Genomic DNA, 20,066 nt, shown 5'->3' with positions numbered 1-20,066 from the left:
TATTAAACCCCAGACTTTCCCCAAAATAGCTGGAGCGGGCCTGGAGTTGCGCCTGCTTCACAAAGGAACGGCTGACAATCCAAATAGTCATCTCCCTGGCGAGGGGACCCATCACCGAACCTGAAACAAAAAACATGAATGAACAAAAGGAAAATAGGAACAACCGCGCTATAACCTCCCAGGTACGCTGCGCACATAACGCTGGTAGTAGTCAGAGGACCACCTACCCAACCTCATGATGTCCCCTCGCCCCCAGCCTCTATTGCTTGCTTCAGATGCCGCCCCAATCCGAAATGAATGCGTCCCAAAATCTTTCCATTCAATCCCCAGCCTGCCCAGCGCTTTCCGCAGCACAGCTAAAAGCTGCGGAGCTTTCACACCTAGTCCGTCCCCATGCCTGAAAACGAAACCCCCCAAATCCACCGAAAAGGACCTCCACCTCAAATCCCACCGATAAGGGCAAGCCTGCGGAGAATCCCCCTTGTGCAACGAAACCCATTTGCCCCCTCCCCTCTGATCCGTCTTCGATTTTCTCAGCCAGATGCTGACCCTATCCGTACAGAAAGACACCTCACTCCAAGACAGCCCCTGTTCAGCTTTGGTTCCCAACAACTCAGAAACCCGAAAGGCCCCGAAAAACATCCAGGACATCAGTGTGGAAAAAAGGCCAACTTCTACCTCGTCAGAACAAGTCCCAGGGAAAACCCCAAGCAACCTCTCTAAAAATTCCCAAGACAGAGGATTCCGAACCCGGGTTGCGCGGCCGCATTCGCAGGCCCAACCTTCCAACATGCGCGTCCCCAGTTTCCCGGCGGAGGGTGCATAGCCCCATAATAATTTCCCAACGAAGGCAATCCCTGCCAGCTTGCCCGCTATCGTGACCCTAGTGAGACCCCTCTCAATCAAATCCAAAATAAACTGAATCACATCTTCCTGTCTAGCCACAAGGGAGTCTCGCCACCTAGCACCGGAGCGCAAAAATTCCTCCCATGCTGTCCGGTACGCTGCTTTCGTGGATCGAGCCAGGGAACCCAAAACCAGTTGCAACATCCTGTGTTGCCTACGTACCACAAATGCTGCGGCATTCTGGTCGGAGTCCTGTCCGCGTCCTTGGCGAGCCCACGGAATCTCCCCCACTGTGAACGAGATAAAGCATCCGCAATGTCATTGTCCACACCTGGCACATGCACTGCGTGAAAAGCGATACCATATTTCAAGCACCTCAACACAAAAGACCTCAACAGTTTCAGGACCTGTTCATCTCGGGCAGACTGGCGGTTCACCATGTGCACCACCACCATGTTGTCCATTCTAAAGGTTATTTTCTTGTGCGCCAGGAGGTCACCCCATAATGTGAACCACTCCAGGGGCCATTGCTCCGCATCACTACCTCCCTTGCTAGTACAAACCAAAACCTGTGCTCCCTGCCTCATCTGTAAATATTTGGACATCCCAAAACATTTCTGCCTCCCTCATCAAGGGTATGCCATTGAAGTGTTGCAAGAAAAACTGCCACATCCTCGGGTCCTCCCGCACCCCCGCTGACAGACGTACATGATGATGCGGAGGCCACTGCCCCGCTAGTGCCCTGCACAGTCGCCTACAAAACGTCCTCCCTACTCATCACCCGACAGGAGAAATTGAGGTGACCCAGCAGTACTTGAATTTCTTTCACCGTGACCTCATGCTTTGCCAACATTATTGCCAGCACCCCCAACATTTGCTGCTTTTTGTCTGTTGGAAGGTGTGCCTCCATCAACTGCGAGTCCAATTCAATCCCTAAGAAGGACAGGGCCGTGCAGGGTCCCATAGTCTTTTCCGGTGCCAACGGCACGCCCATTTCCCTCATGATCTTATTGAAACTGTCCAGAGCCTTCTGGCAGTTCGCGGAGCCTGAGGTGCCAACAAAGAAGTCATCCAGGTAGTGCGTAACTCCTTAGTGACCCGTCCGTTCCGTAAACAACCATTGTAGGAACGTGCTGAAACACTCAAAGTGCGCATGACATAGAACAGCCCATAGGCAATGCTTTGTCCACGTACCAGTGACTGCTAAACTGGATGCCCAAAAGATCCCAGTCATCTGGGTGTACTGGAAGCAGCTGGAAAGCCGACTTTATGTCGCACTTTGCCATCATCGCCGTTGAACCCGCGGTCACTAATAGTGACATGGCTACGTCAACAGATGAATAGGACACAGTGGCCTCCCACTCGTCGATGAAATCGTTCACCGAACCTCCTTCAGGCCATGACAAATGCTGAATTAGACAAAACTGTCCCTGCTCCTTTTTAGGCACCACTCCAATGGGTGATACAATCAAATTTGGTAGAAGCCAATCATGAAAGGGACCCGCCATGCGGCCCTCACGCACTTCCTTGTCCAGCTTTTCCTGCACTACCTGAGAGTGCTCTTTTGCCGATTTCAAATTGTCCGCCCACCGTCTCGTCCTCGGGCCATCGTACCCCAGTCTGAAACCCTCCAAAAACCCCAACCTCAAACGTCCAGCAGCCTCCACATCTGGGTACCCCTGTAAGGCTGCTATCAAATTATCCACTTTAACCGGAGTATGAGCCCTTTGGCCCAGGCCCCTTAGATCCTTACCCTCCCCCGAGCTGCTGCTGCTGACCCCCGACTTAAACCCTCCTGTCTGCCACTGCTGTGACCCCTGCTGCTGACCCTGGCCGCCCCCGCAGCAATTGACCAGTGCATGGCGTCCTCCACACCCTGAGCAATCATGCCGGAAACGGCAGTACTCCTGGGTGCACAAACCCTTACTGTAGTCCCAACGAGCACCTTTCGCCCCTGGCTGTCCTCTACCTGCTCCCCCCACCCCTCCCTCGGGTGGAGCCTCCCCGAAAGGGCAGATAGACGAGCGGGAGCCCGCTGGCCGTAATAATGGTTTTCCCAGACCCAGCTAAACCCATAGTGTGTTGCCACAAATCCGTATCGAGCTCCCCCCATTTAACCTCCGGGTCCCACGCCATGCGTGCCCGGAACTCCTCATCGTATTGCCCAGGCATACCCGCCCCCAGTAATCTGAGCCTTCCTAATCACATCCATGTACTTGAACATGGCCACAGACCTTTCAGGGTATATCTCGCAATACACACTGGCATAAATAAGAAACGCTGCCGTCCAATTTTCAATCGTCAAAGGCACCTTCGGCCAACTCAAATTCTTCCTCATTAGACCCCTCCTTTGCCCGCACTTCTCTGTGGAGGAGTTTAAGCATTTCTGCATATTCCCCTTTCCATATACGTTCCTTGGTAGACAACATCAAATGAGCGCCCAAGGGCCTTTGTGACACCCATATATGGAAACCGTTTAATTTTCACCTCCTTGCTCTCCAATTTAGTCTCCACCTCCCACGTCTGAATCTCAACCATCACCTTCTTGTCCGTCACGCTGCCCATGCCTATGGACGTCTTACCAGTGCCCTCCACTGACCCCTTACCTGAGTCCTCCGTTCCTACCCCAACATCCACCACATAAGCACCCTTGCTCAACCTGCACCCTGCCCCCTCCTTCCTGTCGGGTCCACCCACACCCACCAACACCATCACAGGGCGCAAGCGTGCTGACCGTTTACCTGGCGCCAAGGACTCCGCCCGCCGCTCCACCGTGCGCCCTGGCAAAGGGGCCGACCTCTGCTCCCAACGCGATGTCTGACCTGTGGGCTGCGCCTGGCGTCATGACACCTGTAAAATACTATGCACAACATTACTCGGCCACCCCTCACCCCATCTTCAACATCTCGCACTTCTCCCTCCTCCATACTGTTCTCCTCATAATCCAACTCCTCCTGCCTAGCACCACCAACGATCCCCGCAGGGGGTGCAGAATGCACCCTTCTAGAAACACAAAACTCTTCCTCCTTGGCGCTCCATCTTCGGCGTTGTCCTCCGGACCGTTGAGGCCCCGTGGGTGTTGGGGCCGGCGAGCCCGTCCCAGACCTACTTATTCCAGCCGCGACGGGATACCCCGCCGGTACTGGGTACGCCGTCCGAGGCTCCACCCTCCCTTCTCCTTGGTGCCAATGGGCCGCTCCCAGCCCTACCAAATCTGGCACCCCGCGATGCTCTGCGCGTTGCTCCACCGCCTGAAACAGCAAGCATTGGCATAAGCAATATGTCTCGCCTTTGGGACCTTATAAGTGTTTTGCCATGCAACAGTTGTTGCACCATGGATATTGTGCTGCATAACTAAATACTTATAAGGTCCCAAAAGCGAGACCTATTGGCTATGCCAATGCTTGTTTTAAATGTTAGCTGTATCTGTGTCCGTGTTGTAATTGTGTGCGCTGCGTGCAAAAAAAGAGTGGCAGCTGCTAGCTGCAGCCATTCACAGCGTGGCTGTAAACAAAAAGAAACTAAGCAAAAACGAGAGAGCGAAGGGGGTGGGGGAAGCCCCCCCGCAGCCCCCAGCTGCAGTGCTTAACGGAGACACCACGAATGGGGGGTGATGTCCCCTCCACTGCCTGAGACACCACCCAGGCCTACGAACGATGGTGACCACAGGCTGATGGGAGCGGTGTGACAGTTCCTGTGACCGACATCCGAGGCGCAGGGGGTTTCCGCTGCAAGGATGGCTCTCCTCCAGTTATCCACCTGCAAGCAGGTTCTGGGGGTGGGGGGGGGGGGGGCGTGCTGCTGCAGGCGGCTGCTCTCGGAGGTGACTCCCCCCTCTCTCACCCGCTTTGGTGAATGGAAACCTATCTGCCCCTTTTAAAATTCAGAGGGGAACTAGACAGAAGTGTCCTTTATCGCCTCTACTGATCTGATTAATTTATATATAGAGCCCCTAGCTGTAAAAATTAAACAAGAAGTTAGAATTTCTCCTTTTAAGTATAGCAGCTGGGAGAAAAAGGTGGCCTTGTACGCCGACGACTTGATGGTGTACATTTCAAATCTGTCCTCTGCAGTCCCAGTATTATACAATCTGGTTTCCCAATTTGGTCGTATCTCAGGTTATAAGGTAAATGCGGCAAAAACAGACTGTATGGCCTGGAACATGGACATGCAACAATGTAGAATTAAAAAAAGGAGAAAAGAGATTTGAGTATCATGGTCTAACTTGCTAGCTTGCCACCGTTTCCTTAGTCTCTGTGCAATCACCCCAGGAAGTTCCAGCCTGAGAGTCTGGAGAGATGTTTGAATACCTTCTGACTCTTGACTGCTCCCCTGAGCTAATAACTGATGTTCCAGCTGCTGGATATTGTGTTCAATTTCCCCCACTTCAGCTCTATACTACTTTTGTTTAGCTAGCTGGAGAGACGTTACATACCCCCTTAAGAAGGCATTATAGGCATCCCATACAACTCCCATTAGGGCACTATTTTTCCTCTTCTAGTAATATAGCACGGTCCAAGGTCCACCTTCTATGCGCTGGCCTGACTGGCAGATGTAATAATAAGGTTATTGCAGAGTGGTCCGATAAATGTCTCCCTATATGCTTTGCATCTTTCACCCTTCTTTTCAGATCTTTGTTGATTAAAAAGAAGTCCAATCTCGATTGGTGTCCTTATTTTTTATTGTTAAGTGTACCCCCTTTTGCTTCCCATTTTGACTCCATATATCCATCCATCCTAACTGCTTTTTAGAGGCATTTAGTACCGACCTCGTCTTGCAATTTGATGTTGCTCTGCTTTTTAATGAACAATCCAACTCTGGATCCAAGATCATATTAAAGTCTCCTATCAGGATTATAGGATCCGGAAATTTTAACAGCTCCGTAAGTAACCCTCTGAGAGAGCTGGGATCATCTATATTTTAGTCCATAATATCCCACCACAGTAAATTTATGTGAATAGCATGTGATTTGAAATATAGCCCATCTCCCCATTTTATCTACTCTACTGTCTTCTGCTATGATATATGGGTTCCTTTTAATCAAAATTGCCACTCCTTTTATGGTCAACTGTTGAGTGGTACAAATAAGATCTTGGACCCAGCTTCGATATTTAAATAGGTTTATCACTTCCGTGTCTGTTAGATCCGTTTCCTGTAATACTATAACCTGTTCTGGAGCATCTTTCAGATATTGTAAGATTTTTTTTCCTCCTATGCTTCACTCTTAACCCGATCACATTCCATGACAGGACCCTCAGCTGAACTCTTTGGTCACTTATTGATTGTGTCGTATTCCTTTTACCAGCAAGACTCTCAAAATCATACTAAGACGAACCTGATATATTTTTAGAAACCTTTTCCCACTGTTCCCCACCCAGTGCCCCCCGAAACCCACTGTGAAACCTACCCTGGAGAACCCTCCCTTTCCTTCCTTCATGGCCCTATACTGGCCTATGGCCCCCCCACCTGGAGTCTGAAGAGTACATTTCATATTTCAACTATTTGCTGCTCCTTGCCCACCAATATTTATTTCTTTATCTAAGGAGAAAGAGAAGTTTTCTACTCTATCTCCTAACTTATTCCTCCCTATGAGATGGACTGTAGAAGTTTTTCCACATCTACCACCCGCCGGAAGACTTGCATCTTATTTTTATACATCACCCATAACGTAGCAGGGAATTTGAACTGCTGTAGTGCCCTGTTTCCTCAAAGGTTCAAGAAGCTTCCCTAGCTCCCATTGTTTAGTTGCAGTAATTGATGATACATCTGAACGTATTTCAAAAGTGGTTCCATCCACTGTTACTGAGTTTATTTTAAGAGCCTTGCTCAAGATATCTTCTTTTATTTATACGTCAAGAAATGAATTACAATCTTCCTGGGCTTTGCTTTGTTTGGGGTTAACCTGAACGGGTCTCTGTGTACCCTCTGAATATCGGCCATAAGAGCTTGCTCTGTAAAGCTGATTTGCGTTCCTTCTTAAATCAATTTGACCACAAACTCCTTGAGGTTATTCCCTTCAGCCCCCTCGGGGATTTTTAACAACCGGAGGTTGTTTCTTCTTTGAGAATTTTCGAGGGATTCAAGCTTTTCTTGAAAACCCACTTCCTTTTCTTTTAACCGAGTTATCTCTTTTGTATTTTCTTATGTTTGGGTGGTTAACACCATCACTGTTGATTTTAAGGCTGCTGTTCTAGCTGCCAAGGAATCCAACTTTTCTTCCATCTCGCACGTCGACTTAATCTCAACTTGATTTGTTTCTTAGATCTCAAGTCTGCTTCTGATTACCATTGTCAGCAGCTGTATTAAGTCTGAAATTGACGGAGAGGCTACCTGATCAGATGGACCAGCCTTCAGGTCCAAAAACAATACTTGGCTTTGGCCATTATCCCCTATTTGTGCATCCCTACCTCCTCTTGGGAAGGCATCGGACTCACAGCTATGGCCTTGTTATCAATGTCCTCCACCAGAATTTCTCTAGTAATTTCCTTCAATGGCTGGGGGTCGTCTGGGAGCACTTGGAATCTATTTGGGCTAAGAATAGCCTTGGTATTTTTTGATGCCCAGAGGACACTGGGGTAGAAATATCTGTAGGCTTTAAAGTTAGGGTCCTTGGCATAACCTTGAAAAAGCTTCTTAATGAGGGGGTAATTTTAACCTTGTGTTGTGGCTGAGAGGGCACCTTCACCTTCCTTAGTTTTCTTCTCTTAGGGCTAACCCATTCCTCCACCTCAGCCTACGGCTGATAAAACCTGGCATTTGTACGTTTTTTTTTCCCCCCCTAAAACTTTCTGGTTCTGGGCAGAGTCAAGATAAATTTGGAAACTTCGAGAATCTATTTTTGGGGCCTCTTTAAATTGTCCCGAGCCTGCACTCCTCAAGGCATATCTTTTTTGTTGTGCAGTGCTTAATGGACTCTTCCCCCCCTAGTATTCCTTCTCCCCCATTCCCCTGAAATTGATTTTAGACTTCTCTCTTGCACCAGTTTCCCTCTTTTGCACTCCAGAAGAAGCCTCTATTCTCTACCTGCTTCAATGTCAGCCAGAATGTCCTTCGGGACAATCGCTTTGATTTTGAATTCCTTCAATTCTCCTCTCAACTCCCTCGCGAAGCCAATCGCGCTTGTGCTGCCCCTGCCGCCTGGACGGGGATCCGTGCAACTGCTCTCCGCCCTCTTTCGAGCTTGAGCGCCGCACGGTACCAGCACAACTCTCGGTAATCCTAGACAGATTTCCCCGCGGCCGCTGACTCTGCTGACTCCACTGCTGCTGTGGTGGAAGAAAAAGAAAATTCAGGCAAATCCCCGCTAACCGTGAGTGTTCTGTCAGTTTCTGTTGTTTAAGGCAGTACAAAGGAAAAAAAACTTGCAAGGAGCATTTCACAAAGACTCCCGACTCCTGGAGCCTCCGCGACCTGCTACTTGATGGCCGCCATGTTCTCCCTCAAAACAAGTTTGTCATTTCTTGCATTGTCTTGATTACCTGAAATCCACGTTTGATTGGGTGGTGCCTATTTTCTAACCATACCCCTAACCAAGCATGCAGAATGTGAGACTGACACCCCCCCCAGTTTGTAACCCATTATTGAGAACTCAGTGGCATCCTGAACCCAATTGAAGGGGAGGGGGCTACAATTCAACTTTGTGTGAGTGGCAGAACATGTCTCCTAGCCTTTATGGCAGTGCTTTAAGTGGGATGATAATGGTGGAATGGTGGCTTGGGTCTGTAAAGCAGGAATGTCCTAATACATGTACACTAGAAATCCTGTGCTTGACAAGTTCGTATATAGAGTTCTACTTGACAGAGAATAATGGAATTGGCCAGGTAACAAGATATAATTAGCAAAGGTTTCCTTAGTCATAAGCAATAAAAAGTATGGTAAGCACCTGTTTAATTGACAGTTTATGACATAACATCTCCCCTGGCACTTCTTTTATATGTGATTCTTTCTTACCCGGTAATATAACACTAGTAAAAGATTTGCTATTTATGCAGCACACTGATAAGCTGCTCTGCTTGGGCCATTCTGGAATGAATACATTACCCGAACGAATGTAACTTCACCATGTCGTTTACCTCGTTACATGCTTTCTGAGTACAAGTAGTCTTTGTACTCATTTATTTATTCATTCACAGTTTTTATAAAGCGCAACACTCCTCCCAGTGGGATATCATAGTGTTAATATCACTCCTTGATGTTGCTGAAGGTATTCATTAGTTTGGTCCCCATAAGCATTATGTTGTAAACAACCATGCTTTTTCTTTTTCCTGAACCCCAAGTGATCTTTGAGGCATAAGTTTAGTGGTAATTTGTTCCACTGTATGGCTACCTGATATGAAAAAAAGCGCCTTCCTGCTCTAACTTTCTTTATTCGTCTAGTTTTTGCTAATGTAAGATTACATTATCTCAGCTCGTGTGAAGACAAATAGAATTCTACTCTATCTCGCAAGATTATAGAGCCAGTTTTATGAAATGCTTTGTGCGCATGGCACAGTAAGTTGAACTTCGCTCTTGACGCTGTGGCAGCCAACATAAAATCTCCAGACATGCCGATGCCAAACTAAATTTGTCCTTATTGCAGATATACCTGGCCACTGCATTTTGAGTAACCTGTAGCCATGAAAACTAGTAATCTGCCATCCCTACATACAAGGCATTCCCTTTGTCCAGTCTACTTGTTATGAGAGCCTGAACTATAGTCTTTCTCCATTTATGAGGAATCAAATTGGTCTTCTTAGCAGTTTTAAAATGGCGAAACATTTGCCATAAGTGTCCTGTACTTGATCTTGCATGGATAATTAATTATCTACAAGGACTCCTATATTTTCCACTACAAATTTGGGCTTCTGAGTGGTTCCCAATAGGGTAGACCACCATTAGGAGTCCCAGATTAGGTTTGCTCCTCCAAAGATTAGCATTTCTGACTTCTCAGCATTCAGTTTGAGACAATGCTCAGTCACCCAATTTGCGGTCTCTGATAGACAGTTAACCAGTTTCTTTGGTGTCCTCATATTTTTCTCCTATGTCTATCATCAACTGTGTATCATCTGTGTAAGAGCATATGTTGAATCCCCATTTGTTCACAATCCTGGCCAATGGAGAGACATACACATTGAAGAGTGTCAGGCTCAACCATGAGCCCTGTGGGACTCCGATTTTGACTGTTTATGGGAATAATTTTAAAGGGCCCAGCTGTTCTATCTATGTTTTGTCCATTTAAAAGGAGCTGAACCATTCATAAGTTTTTAAGGAAATTCTATTTCTCACCACAGCCACATGTGTGACCACACTGCAAAACGATTCTTGGTGGAACTATGTGACCATTTTACATTATAACTTTGAGTTCCAGAATGAAAATGAAAAGAGGATCACACAATTCACAACAACATACAACAAACTAATATCTTACGGGTATTAAGTTTACAAATAAAGATAACTTCGTGGCTGCTCAATCACCCCTCTTGACATCTGCTTTCTTCATTACCAGGCAGCTCTCTGCATCCAAGTGCGTCTGCTGTAAAACTCTCACATCTGTCTTCTAAGAGTGATTGTTTACCTCGCACTGCCAGGGTGTGTTTGTATGAGTTATGGAAATGAGTAAATCCAAACATTAACGTTTTCACACTTGTGTATGCACAAACCCCCTCAAGTTATTTACATACAGTGTACACTGGGACCAAGATCTACCACACAGGTAACTGCTCTCTGTTTCATGCACCGTCTATATTCAAACTCCCTCTTACAGATCCTGCCTAAACTCACTCTCGCCAGACAGTGCAAGTTACTGCCACTTAAAATACTTTATGAAGACTCTTCTGACTCAAGCCATTAGAGTACTTTATGCAGCTCCTTGCTCCCTCCCTCCAAGAGAACATTTTGGTCCATGTCATGTGTGCTCTCTCTCAAACACTCTACTTTCTACACAACCCTTGTATCCTTCACACAGGCCCTCCGAATTCTTTCCACACCTCCAATTTCTTTTCACACCTCTGATTTCTTTTCCACAGGGAAAGACACAAGCACTTTGAGAGCTTTTAGCATCTCACTGTCCCTCTTACACAGGCTCCTAGAATACTCTACAAACCCAGTGCTTGCTCTCACAGAAGCCCTGAAAGCAGGGCTTTAAGCGGGATGAAAACATGTGGGGGGAAGGAAGGTCTGAAAAAAGGTGTGTGGCTTAAACTAGGACTCCCTTCCAAGGTGCATTCTGAAGCCTTTTGTGACCCACTGACAAGCTCTGCGAGAAACTAGATACTTAAAGATAACACTTCGTAGTATGCACTAAACAAGAGTAATACACTGCAAGAAAAAAAAACCTACAGAAACACAACAGCCTTAAAAAAAGCAAATACTCTTATGGATGCAAGACTAATTAAAATATGAAACGTGAAGAGTCCCAACGTCTGACATGAACTACCTCAATGTTTTTAGCGTCCTTATTCAGAAACCCATCAGCGTCTTTGCCTGTAAAGGTAAGACAAATGCAAAATCAACAATTGATGGACAGAATGCAGAACAATGTCATACATTCACCCCAGTACAGAGATCTGGGCCTAAATCCATCGATTTTTTGCTCACCATGCCATTCCAGTTTGAACCCAGCCATATGCAAATCAGTCTTGACCCTGTGCTACATGGGAACAGTCCAGCCCGAACTGCCAAGCCAGGTCCTCCCTGGACTGGAAACAAGCATCCTAGGACCGGTTTCGGGGTTTCACCCCTTTTCAGCCAGGAGAGCTTGATTCCAGTGGCATGGAGAGCACGGGACTCACGTCTGAGCATACCCGTCCCACTCGGGGTGACAAATGCAAAAACAACAATTGATGGACAGAATGCAGAACAATGTCATACATTCACCCCAGTACAGAGATCTGGGCCTAAATCCATCGTTTTTTTGCTCACCATGCCATTCCAGTTTGAACCCAGCCATATGCAAATCAGTCTTGACCCTGTGCCACATGGGAACAGTCCAGCCCGAACTGCCAAGCCAGGTCCTCCCTGGACTGGAAATAAGCATCCTAGGACCGGTTTCGGGGTTTCACCCCTCTTCAGCCAGGATAGCTTGATTCCAGTGGCATGGAGAGCACGGGACTCACTTCTGAGCATACCCGTCCCACTCGGGGTTACAAATGCAAAAACAACAATTGATGGACAGAATGCAGAACAATGTCATATGTCATCACCAGCCCCTTTTGTACCGCTTTGTTCGCCATAAGTTGGCAGGGTATGCTCAGACGTGAGTGAGTCCCTTGCTCACTTTGCCACTGGATTCAAGCAAGCCTGGCTGAAGACGGCTGAAATGCCAGAAACCGGTCCTAGGAAGCTTGTTTCCGGTCCAGGGAAGGCATGGCTTGGCAGTTCAGGCTGGACTGTTCCCATGAGGCACAGGGTCAGACTGATTTGCATATGGCCATGTCTGAACTGGTGTGGCAGAGTGGGCTAAAGAACGGTGATGGATCAAACCCAGATCTGTTGACTGGGTGTGAGTGTTTGATTGGTTCTGATGCTCCGTCCATCACCACCCCCTTTTGTACCGCTTTGTAAAGGTAAGACATCAGTATAAGTCCTGGCACTGCCGGATCAGATATCCAACAGGACCTGGCCCACTTAAAGCCCTCTCTCAAAGTACTTTACTTACTTCGTGCTCTCTGTCACTCATGCCCTTATAGTATTTTACATACCTTTCTGCTCGAAGGCACCTTCTAATGCACAATGCTGGGCCATGGCATGTGCAGTTCTGTCTGTAAATAGTTTTTTTTAGTGACGGATGTGGAACCTCTGAGGCCTCATAGTTTTACAGTGTGAATCTTTCTGGATTCAGTATGCTGTGCATTATTCCGCCATCTCGTGGTTGGGTCTTTTTTTTAACGGCCCGGATAGGGTGGGCGTCGACGTACCACCATTTGGTGTCCTCTGTGACGTCACCATCTTTAGATTCTTTTTTCCGCCATTGGGTCTGGATCGTCAACTAAGGAGCTCCAGATATTTGGAGGCAGAATCACCGAAAAATCTACGAAAATCTCCAGGAATCGACTTACAGTGACCGGAGTACCAGTCAACTAACAGGGACGACGAAGAAGGAGAAGAACCAATTCTTCGACGCGCCACGGACGATGCACGCACAGGGGGCCCCCTGAGCATCGTAATGGACAAGACACCGTTCAATTTTTGCGAGAACTGCAGACACAAGTACGTGCAGAAGGACCAAAATCCAGTCTGCAACCTCTGCCTTCTGCTCGACCACCGAAGCGAGGACTGCAACACCTGCGCGGTTTTCACGCCTAAAACACTTGGGGTGAGAGAGAGGCAGCGGAGGGCAAAGCACGCCATGCAGGGCCAAGGAGGACCCCCATCGCTCCGAGACTTGGGCCACTCCAATGGAGAAGAGGACAACATCGCCGAAGGGCCAGAAGACTCGACGGACGTCTAGGTTGAAAAGAGGAAGGAGGTAAGAGTCGTCGACCCCCTAGACATTCGACGAGCCCCCTAGACCTTCGACGCCATGAGGCATTTTCAAATACAAAAGGGGCATATCATAGCCCAAGACCTTGTGACGACTAAAACTAATAAATAACCAGTGGATTTAATAAGAAAAATACGCGATGCGGTCTTCTTTTTAAACAGAGAATCTAAATACACTTAGGGGAAAGACGAGTACCTTATTAGAGACTTGGACATTTCCACACAAATACTGTATGTCGCACATATAACACAACAACTGAAGCCTTGAAAAGATTTCTAAGAAACGAAACACGTGTCGACTGCCAGTTCAACGCTTAAAAGGAAGATTGCTACACCAAGCTGTCTATTCCCAACCACACTGCTACTGTGTTTTAAATTTGAAATTTGTGATTTAAGATTTTGTGTTATACTCATATTAAATTGATACAGCAAGAACGGAATTGATGTCCTGCTGGTACTTTGAATTGATCTGTGCTAAATAACTATATGAATTGATATCATAAATGAATTAGAGTGCTGCGGTTTATATATTTACTGGACACTTGAAGGAGTGTGTCCAAATCCTCCCAAAAAGGGGCACTGCCGTTGAAGTCCTTGACGCTAGCAGCCGCACCCAAAGATAAACAGCCCAGCGGATCCTTGGCCAAGGACTCCCAGCCGGCGAAAAGCCTAGAAAAGGCAAGACCGTCAAACATTTCCAGAAAAGGAACACACGACGTCGAGGCAAGAGGCCCAAAAGCAAGGCCCATCGTCCAAGCCTACGACCACTTCGTCGTCGACGACCGCGAAGAGGAGGCCGGAGGGTCTTGACGCCAAACAGGCGTCCGAGATGGACAAGAAAAGGAGAAGACTCGAGGCCGAGATGGCGAGTATCCTCCAGAGAAAGAAGGATTTTGACGACAAAATGAGCCGGTACATGATCCCATCGAAACCCTTGCTCGAGGTCGAAGCCGAGGGAGTCACGGAGGATCTCCAGCCGCCGAACACTCCAGAACCTGCCGAAAAGCAGGTATATGAAGACCTGTATTACTACAGCGAGGAAGAAGAAGAATCATACCAGGCCTTGATAATTTCAGAGTCTCAAGAGGTTCAGTGGCAGGACCTCGACGCCGAATCGCCAGAAGAGGGCGTAGAGTCCTACCCTTCGAGGCCTTCGCCGCCAGACTACATTGGAATGTACAACCAAGTCATAAAGAGGGCGGCAGAGACATACAAGGTGAAGCTGGAGGAAGAAAAGCTTCAGGCATGTTTCCTGCTGGAAACACTTTTGCCAACACAAACAAGGAGCCAGTTCCTGCCAATGCTTCCTAGTGTGCTGGACCAGGGAAGGGAGGCGTTCATAGAACCAGCTATATGCAGGTCTGTCACTCCAAGGTGTGAGAGAAAAGGTTGAACCAGCTGAAAAAGGAAAATGTGACTGTAAGGTCAATGGGAGCCCTGCAATTCAGGGGGATGAGAAGGGGTGTACCACAAAGAAAACCAGCAGGCAGGGGTAACAACCAACCAGCCACATATCACCAATTCTTCAACCAAAGCTTCCAAGGGGGGAACCAGGGTCAGCAGCAGGGACAGCAGCAGCAGACATGGCAATACCAACCTAGGGGCCAGTCCTTTCGTGGGTGCACAAGAGGACGAGGTAGCATACCCAGAGGAGGTCAACAGCCCGCCTCCAAGTGACTTCAGAAAAAGTTCAACGCACACCCAGCCAACATCAACAGGGGTGTGTCATATAACAAAACAACCAACAGTTTGTCAGTTCCTACAACATGCAACACCAGTAGGAGGCAGGATAAAAAACTTCCAAGAGTGGAGGGAGATTACCACAGACAAGTGGATACTAAACATCATAAAGCACTGCTATTGTATAGAACTACAAGGACAAACCCCCATGCAGAAAGCTAAACGGAAAGTTTCACTCGAGAAGAGAACTATCACAATTTACAGGAAACAAAGGAACCTCTAGACAAAAAAGCCATAGAAAGGGTACCATCACAACAGAGAGAGAAGGGGGTCTACTCCACTTACTTTCTCGTACCAAAGGTGGACGAGACGCTACGTCCTATCCTGAACTTAAGGTACCTAAACAAGTACATAAGAACACAAAAATTCAAAATGACAGCTCTGCAGAAAGTAATTCCCCAGATACAACAAGGGGATTACAGGGCAACAATAGATCTAAAGGATGCGTACCTGCACATACCATTGAACAGAAAACGCAAACACTTATTAAGGTTTGTGGTAAAGGATATACATTACCAGTTCACAGTGATTGCCTTCAGACTAAAATCAGCGCCAAGGGTGTTCACAAAATGCCTGGCAGCAGTGGCGGCACACTTGAGGAGACAGGGGATACCTGTATACCTGTATCTCGATGACTGGCTGGTAAAGGCAAGTTCATATGACGCCTGCGAAGAAAACACTCAGACAACGATACAAACATTGTCAAGATTGGGATTCTCCATCCACTGGGGAACATCCTCCACAGAACTAGAGCAGGTGAAAACCTTCTTGGGAGCAGAGATCAACACCTTACAGGGCAAGGTGTTCCCAAGCACAAAGAGGACCTTGGCAATTCTGAAGGAGATACAGAATTACTGCAAGGGGCAATCTCTGACAGTGAGGACGGTGGGGAAAATGATGGGCATGATGGCGTCTTGCATACACTTAATCCCCCACATCGACTACATAAGAGACCGTTCCAGGAATGGCTTCAGTAACAATGGTCACAGGCGACAGGGAGCTAGGCGGACCTTGTGGTTGTCACGCAAACAATACATCAAGAGATGGCGTGGTGGAACAAGAGAAACCTAACACAGGGAAAACCATTCACACAACCAGCTCCATCAGTGAACACCACAAAGGATGCATTCCAGCAGGGATGGGAGCACCTCAAAGAACCTCAAAGTGAGAGGATTGTGGAAGCCCCAAGACCCAGTCAAACACATCAACTATCTAGAACTAAAGACAGTCTTCCTGGCGTTAACGGCCTTTCAGGAGCACCTATACGGAAAGAGAGTATTGATTCAAACAGACAACACCACAACAATGTTCTACTTACACAAACCAGGAGGTACTCACTCAATGATCCTGTCATCACTAGCACAGGACATTTGGAAATGGGCTATTTGAAAACAAATTGACCTACTAGCAATACATCTCCCAGGATAGGACAATGTGGAAGCGGACAGGCTGAGCAGACAGTCGTCCGCATCCCATGAGTGGGAGATCAACCAACAGGAGTTACAGAAAATATTCAACAAATGGGGTACACCGCAGATAGACCTGTTTGCAACACCCCAAAATGCAAAATGCCAACACTTCGCATCGAGACAAACGTGCAGTCAATCCCAGGGGAATGCCCTATGGATAAGTTGGTCAGGGACATTAACCTACGCTTTTCCACCGATACCACTGCTACACAGGGTACTGAACAATTGCAGAGCCAGCAACATGACGCTGATTCTAATCGCACCACAGTGGGCCAGACAGACCTGTTTCTCTCAAATACTGGAAATGGCTCAGGGGCCAGCTCACAAGTTCCCAAAAAGAAAGGATCTGCTCAGCATGCAAAACGGAAAGGTTTTGCACCCAGAGCCGGAGAGCCTCAACCTGGCGGCATGGCTCCTGAAGACTTAGAGTTTGCACACCTCAATCTGCCAGAGAGCACTAGGGCAGTGTTGCAAGAGGCTCGAAGACCTTCCAAAAGAAAATGCTACGCAGCCAAATGGAAGAGATTCTCGCAATGGTGCACCAAGGAGAAACTTCAAAACAGGAAAATGAGGAAATCCACAGTATCAAAGTACCTAACTCATCTACTGCAAAGCAAGCTAAGTTATACCTCGCTCAGGGTGCACTTAGCGGCAATAGTAGCATACACAAGGGAAGAAATGGGGAGAAGTTTCTTCACCTCACTAGTGGTAAAAAGGTTTCTGGAAGGGGTAAAAAGAATAGCCCCCCTAAGAGGGTACCTCCGCCAACATGGAACCTCAAAGTGGTACTGGCGCAACTAATGAAGGCGCCATTCGAACCAATGCATAAGGCCACACTTCATATGCTCACTCTGAAAACAGCCTTTCTAGTGGCGATCACTTCACTATGAAGGGTAAGCGAGCTGCAAGCACTCACATTACAAGAACCCTATCTACAAATACACAGCGACAGGATTGTAATGAGAACAGACCCACACTTCCTACCAAAGGTGGTGTCTAGGTTCCACATCAATCCATCTATCCAAATTCCAAGTTTCTTCCAAAAGCCTACAACAGATGCAGAAAGAGCATTACACACACTGGACGCCAGAAGGGCAGTAAAGCATTACATAGAACAAACAAAGGAATGCAGGAAGACAAAACTGCTTTTTGTCTCCTTCGCCACCAGTTTTCTGGGCAGACCAGTAACCAAGAACACTATTGCAAGGTGGGTTGCACAAACTATACAATATTGCCACAAGCAAGCTGGACAGGAGTTGCAAGGTACAACGCAGGCTCACTCAACAAGGAAGAAGGGAGCCACCATAGCGTTGCTAGCAAACACACCTATTCAGGACATCTGCCAAACAGCTACGTGGGCATCTGTGCACACTTTCACTAAGCACTACTGTGCGGATATTCAAATGAATAAGGAAGCTCAAGTGGGACAGAAGGTCTTATAACATATATTCAGGAATCAGAGCTCCTCTTCCACCCACCCACCACTAACCTAGCAAACCGCTACAAAGCCTATGCACAGCATAGTGAATCCAGAAAGATTCACGCTGCAAAATGAATAGTTTCTTACCTGTCGGTGTAGTTTTGCAGCTTGAAGATTTTCTGGATTCCCTAGCGATCCCACCCTCCTCTGCCAGAAGGAGCCAAGGGGAATGGGTTTCATAGACAAACAATAACACTCAAGCAGGAACAGAAAAAAGAATCCAAAGATGGTGACCACAGGAGGGAGCTTCCGCTGGAAGCGCGCTGATGTCACATAAGACACCAAATGGTAGTACGTCAACGCCCACCCTACGTGGGCCGAAAAAAAGACCCAACCACGAGATGACGGAATAATGCACAGCATAGTGAATCCAGAAAGTCTTCAAGCTGCAAAACTACACCGACAGGTAAGAAACTATTCGTTAGAATGACCAGACATTCCGGATTTCCCTGGACAGTCCTGCTTTTCAGAGGATTGTCCCGACCTCCCAATTCTATTCTCAATTTTAAATACTTATCCTGGTTTTTCGAACGGAGGGAGAGCCATACCGAAAAGCAAAATTGAGATGTATGCTTTAATTTCCACAGGCCCCTCTAAAGTCTGAAAACTTAACTTTTTCTTTTGGAATGGGATGAGGTCAGCTGCATGCTCCCACTGTTGGGTGGTGGAGGAGGGAAGGGGATACAGGGTGAAGGTGTTGCCATAGATTCTGTTATGTAAATGTAGCCTTGTAAATAGAAAGTTAATAAGAACAGATGTGTTGAAAGAATTTTCAGTGTTTGAAAGTCAATGCCATACACTCCACTGGGTAGTTATAGGTAGGTCCACATCTCCAAAAGAAAAAAACATTTACTATTTTGTGTATAATTTGGGTGCCATTTGACTAATTGTCCCCAAAAATTTCATCCAACTCTGTTCCTTCCTTGAAGGTTTTGAGGTGCTCCGTCAAGTGGGGGCTGAGAAAAATAGGAGGGGGCGGGGTGTCCCAAAATGTGTTTTCTCGTGCAGCCGAATTAGACTTGGCCACAGGAAAGTGGCTAAATGGAATTACCCCAGATTTGGCAGAAAGCTAGATCTTCTTCCCAAAAGTGGGCTTCTGCCCTTTTAAAAAAAAACCTTTTTATTGATAAACAGACATCAGCATTTCAATGACATTTCAGAGGAAGTAGTACATCAGGCTTCATGGGAACGATAGGAAATACACGTCATACAGAATATACTTTGGAAGGTCTAGGGGGAGGGGGGATCATCATTACTGAAAACAAGGGGAGGTTGACATATATCTCCTCGGTAGGAATTCCATAAGCCCCAAACACGGGTCCATTTCTTAGGACATCCACGGGCCACATATACCGTTTTTTCCCGAAACATTGCCCAATCCCCCACCGCTGGGCAATGTTTCTCTTGGTGAGCATTAGTCCCAAAGTGACCCACTGTATCAAGCAGACATTCAAATCTGTTGGCTCCCAGATATTTAATAAACACCTGCGGGCTTCCATACGGAGCTGTGCGGATAAAACAATATTCATAATATCGTGAATGTTACGCCAATAGGGTTCAATCAGTTCGCATTCCCAAACTATAGGGATAAAAGTACCCAACTTGCCACATCCTCGTCTACAGTCCCGTCCCCCCCGTCAACCCTCCCCATCCGCACCAATTGGGGCCCCGTCATATATAACCTGTGTAGGAACTTGAGTTGGACCAGTCGGAGACGAGCTGGTATTGCCACTACTTTGGGCGAGGAGATAACATCCTGCCAATCCTCATTGTCCATCTCAATGCCATCCCTGGACCACTTCTCTCGAAGGGCCCGGAGAGGATCCGACATGTTGTTAACCAGCTTTTTGTATATCAATGAAATGGTGCTGTCAGGGATATGGCCGTCCAATACTCTGTCCTCTAGCGGGGAGGGTTCGGGTGGTGTGGCCCCGGGTTGTAGATGAGTGCGTAGTGCGTGTCTGACCTGTGTATAGCGGAAGAGTTCCGAGTCGGGCTTCTGCCCTTTTTAGTTGTACTGCCCCCCTGGGTGGGCCAGGGCCGAGTGGGTTATTTCTTTCATATATTAAGAG

Source organism: Triturus cristatus, chromosome 8 (assembly GCF_964204655.1).
Source record: "Triturus cristatus chromosome 8, aTriCri1.1, whole genome shotgun sequence".
Classification (NCBI taxonomy): domain Eukaryota; kingdom Metazoa; phylum Chordata; class Amphibia; order Caudata; family Salamandridae; genus Triturus; species Triturus cristatus.
This window is presented reverse-complemented; position numbering follows the sequence as displayed.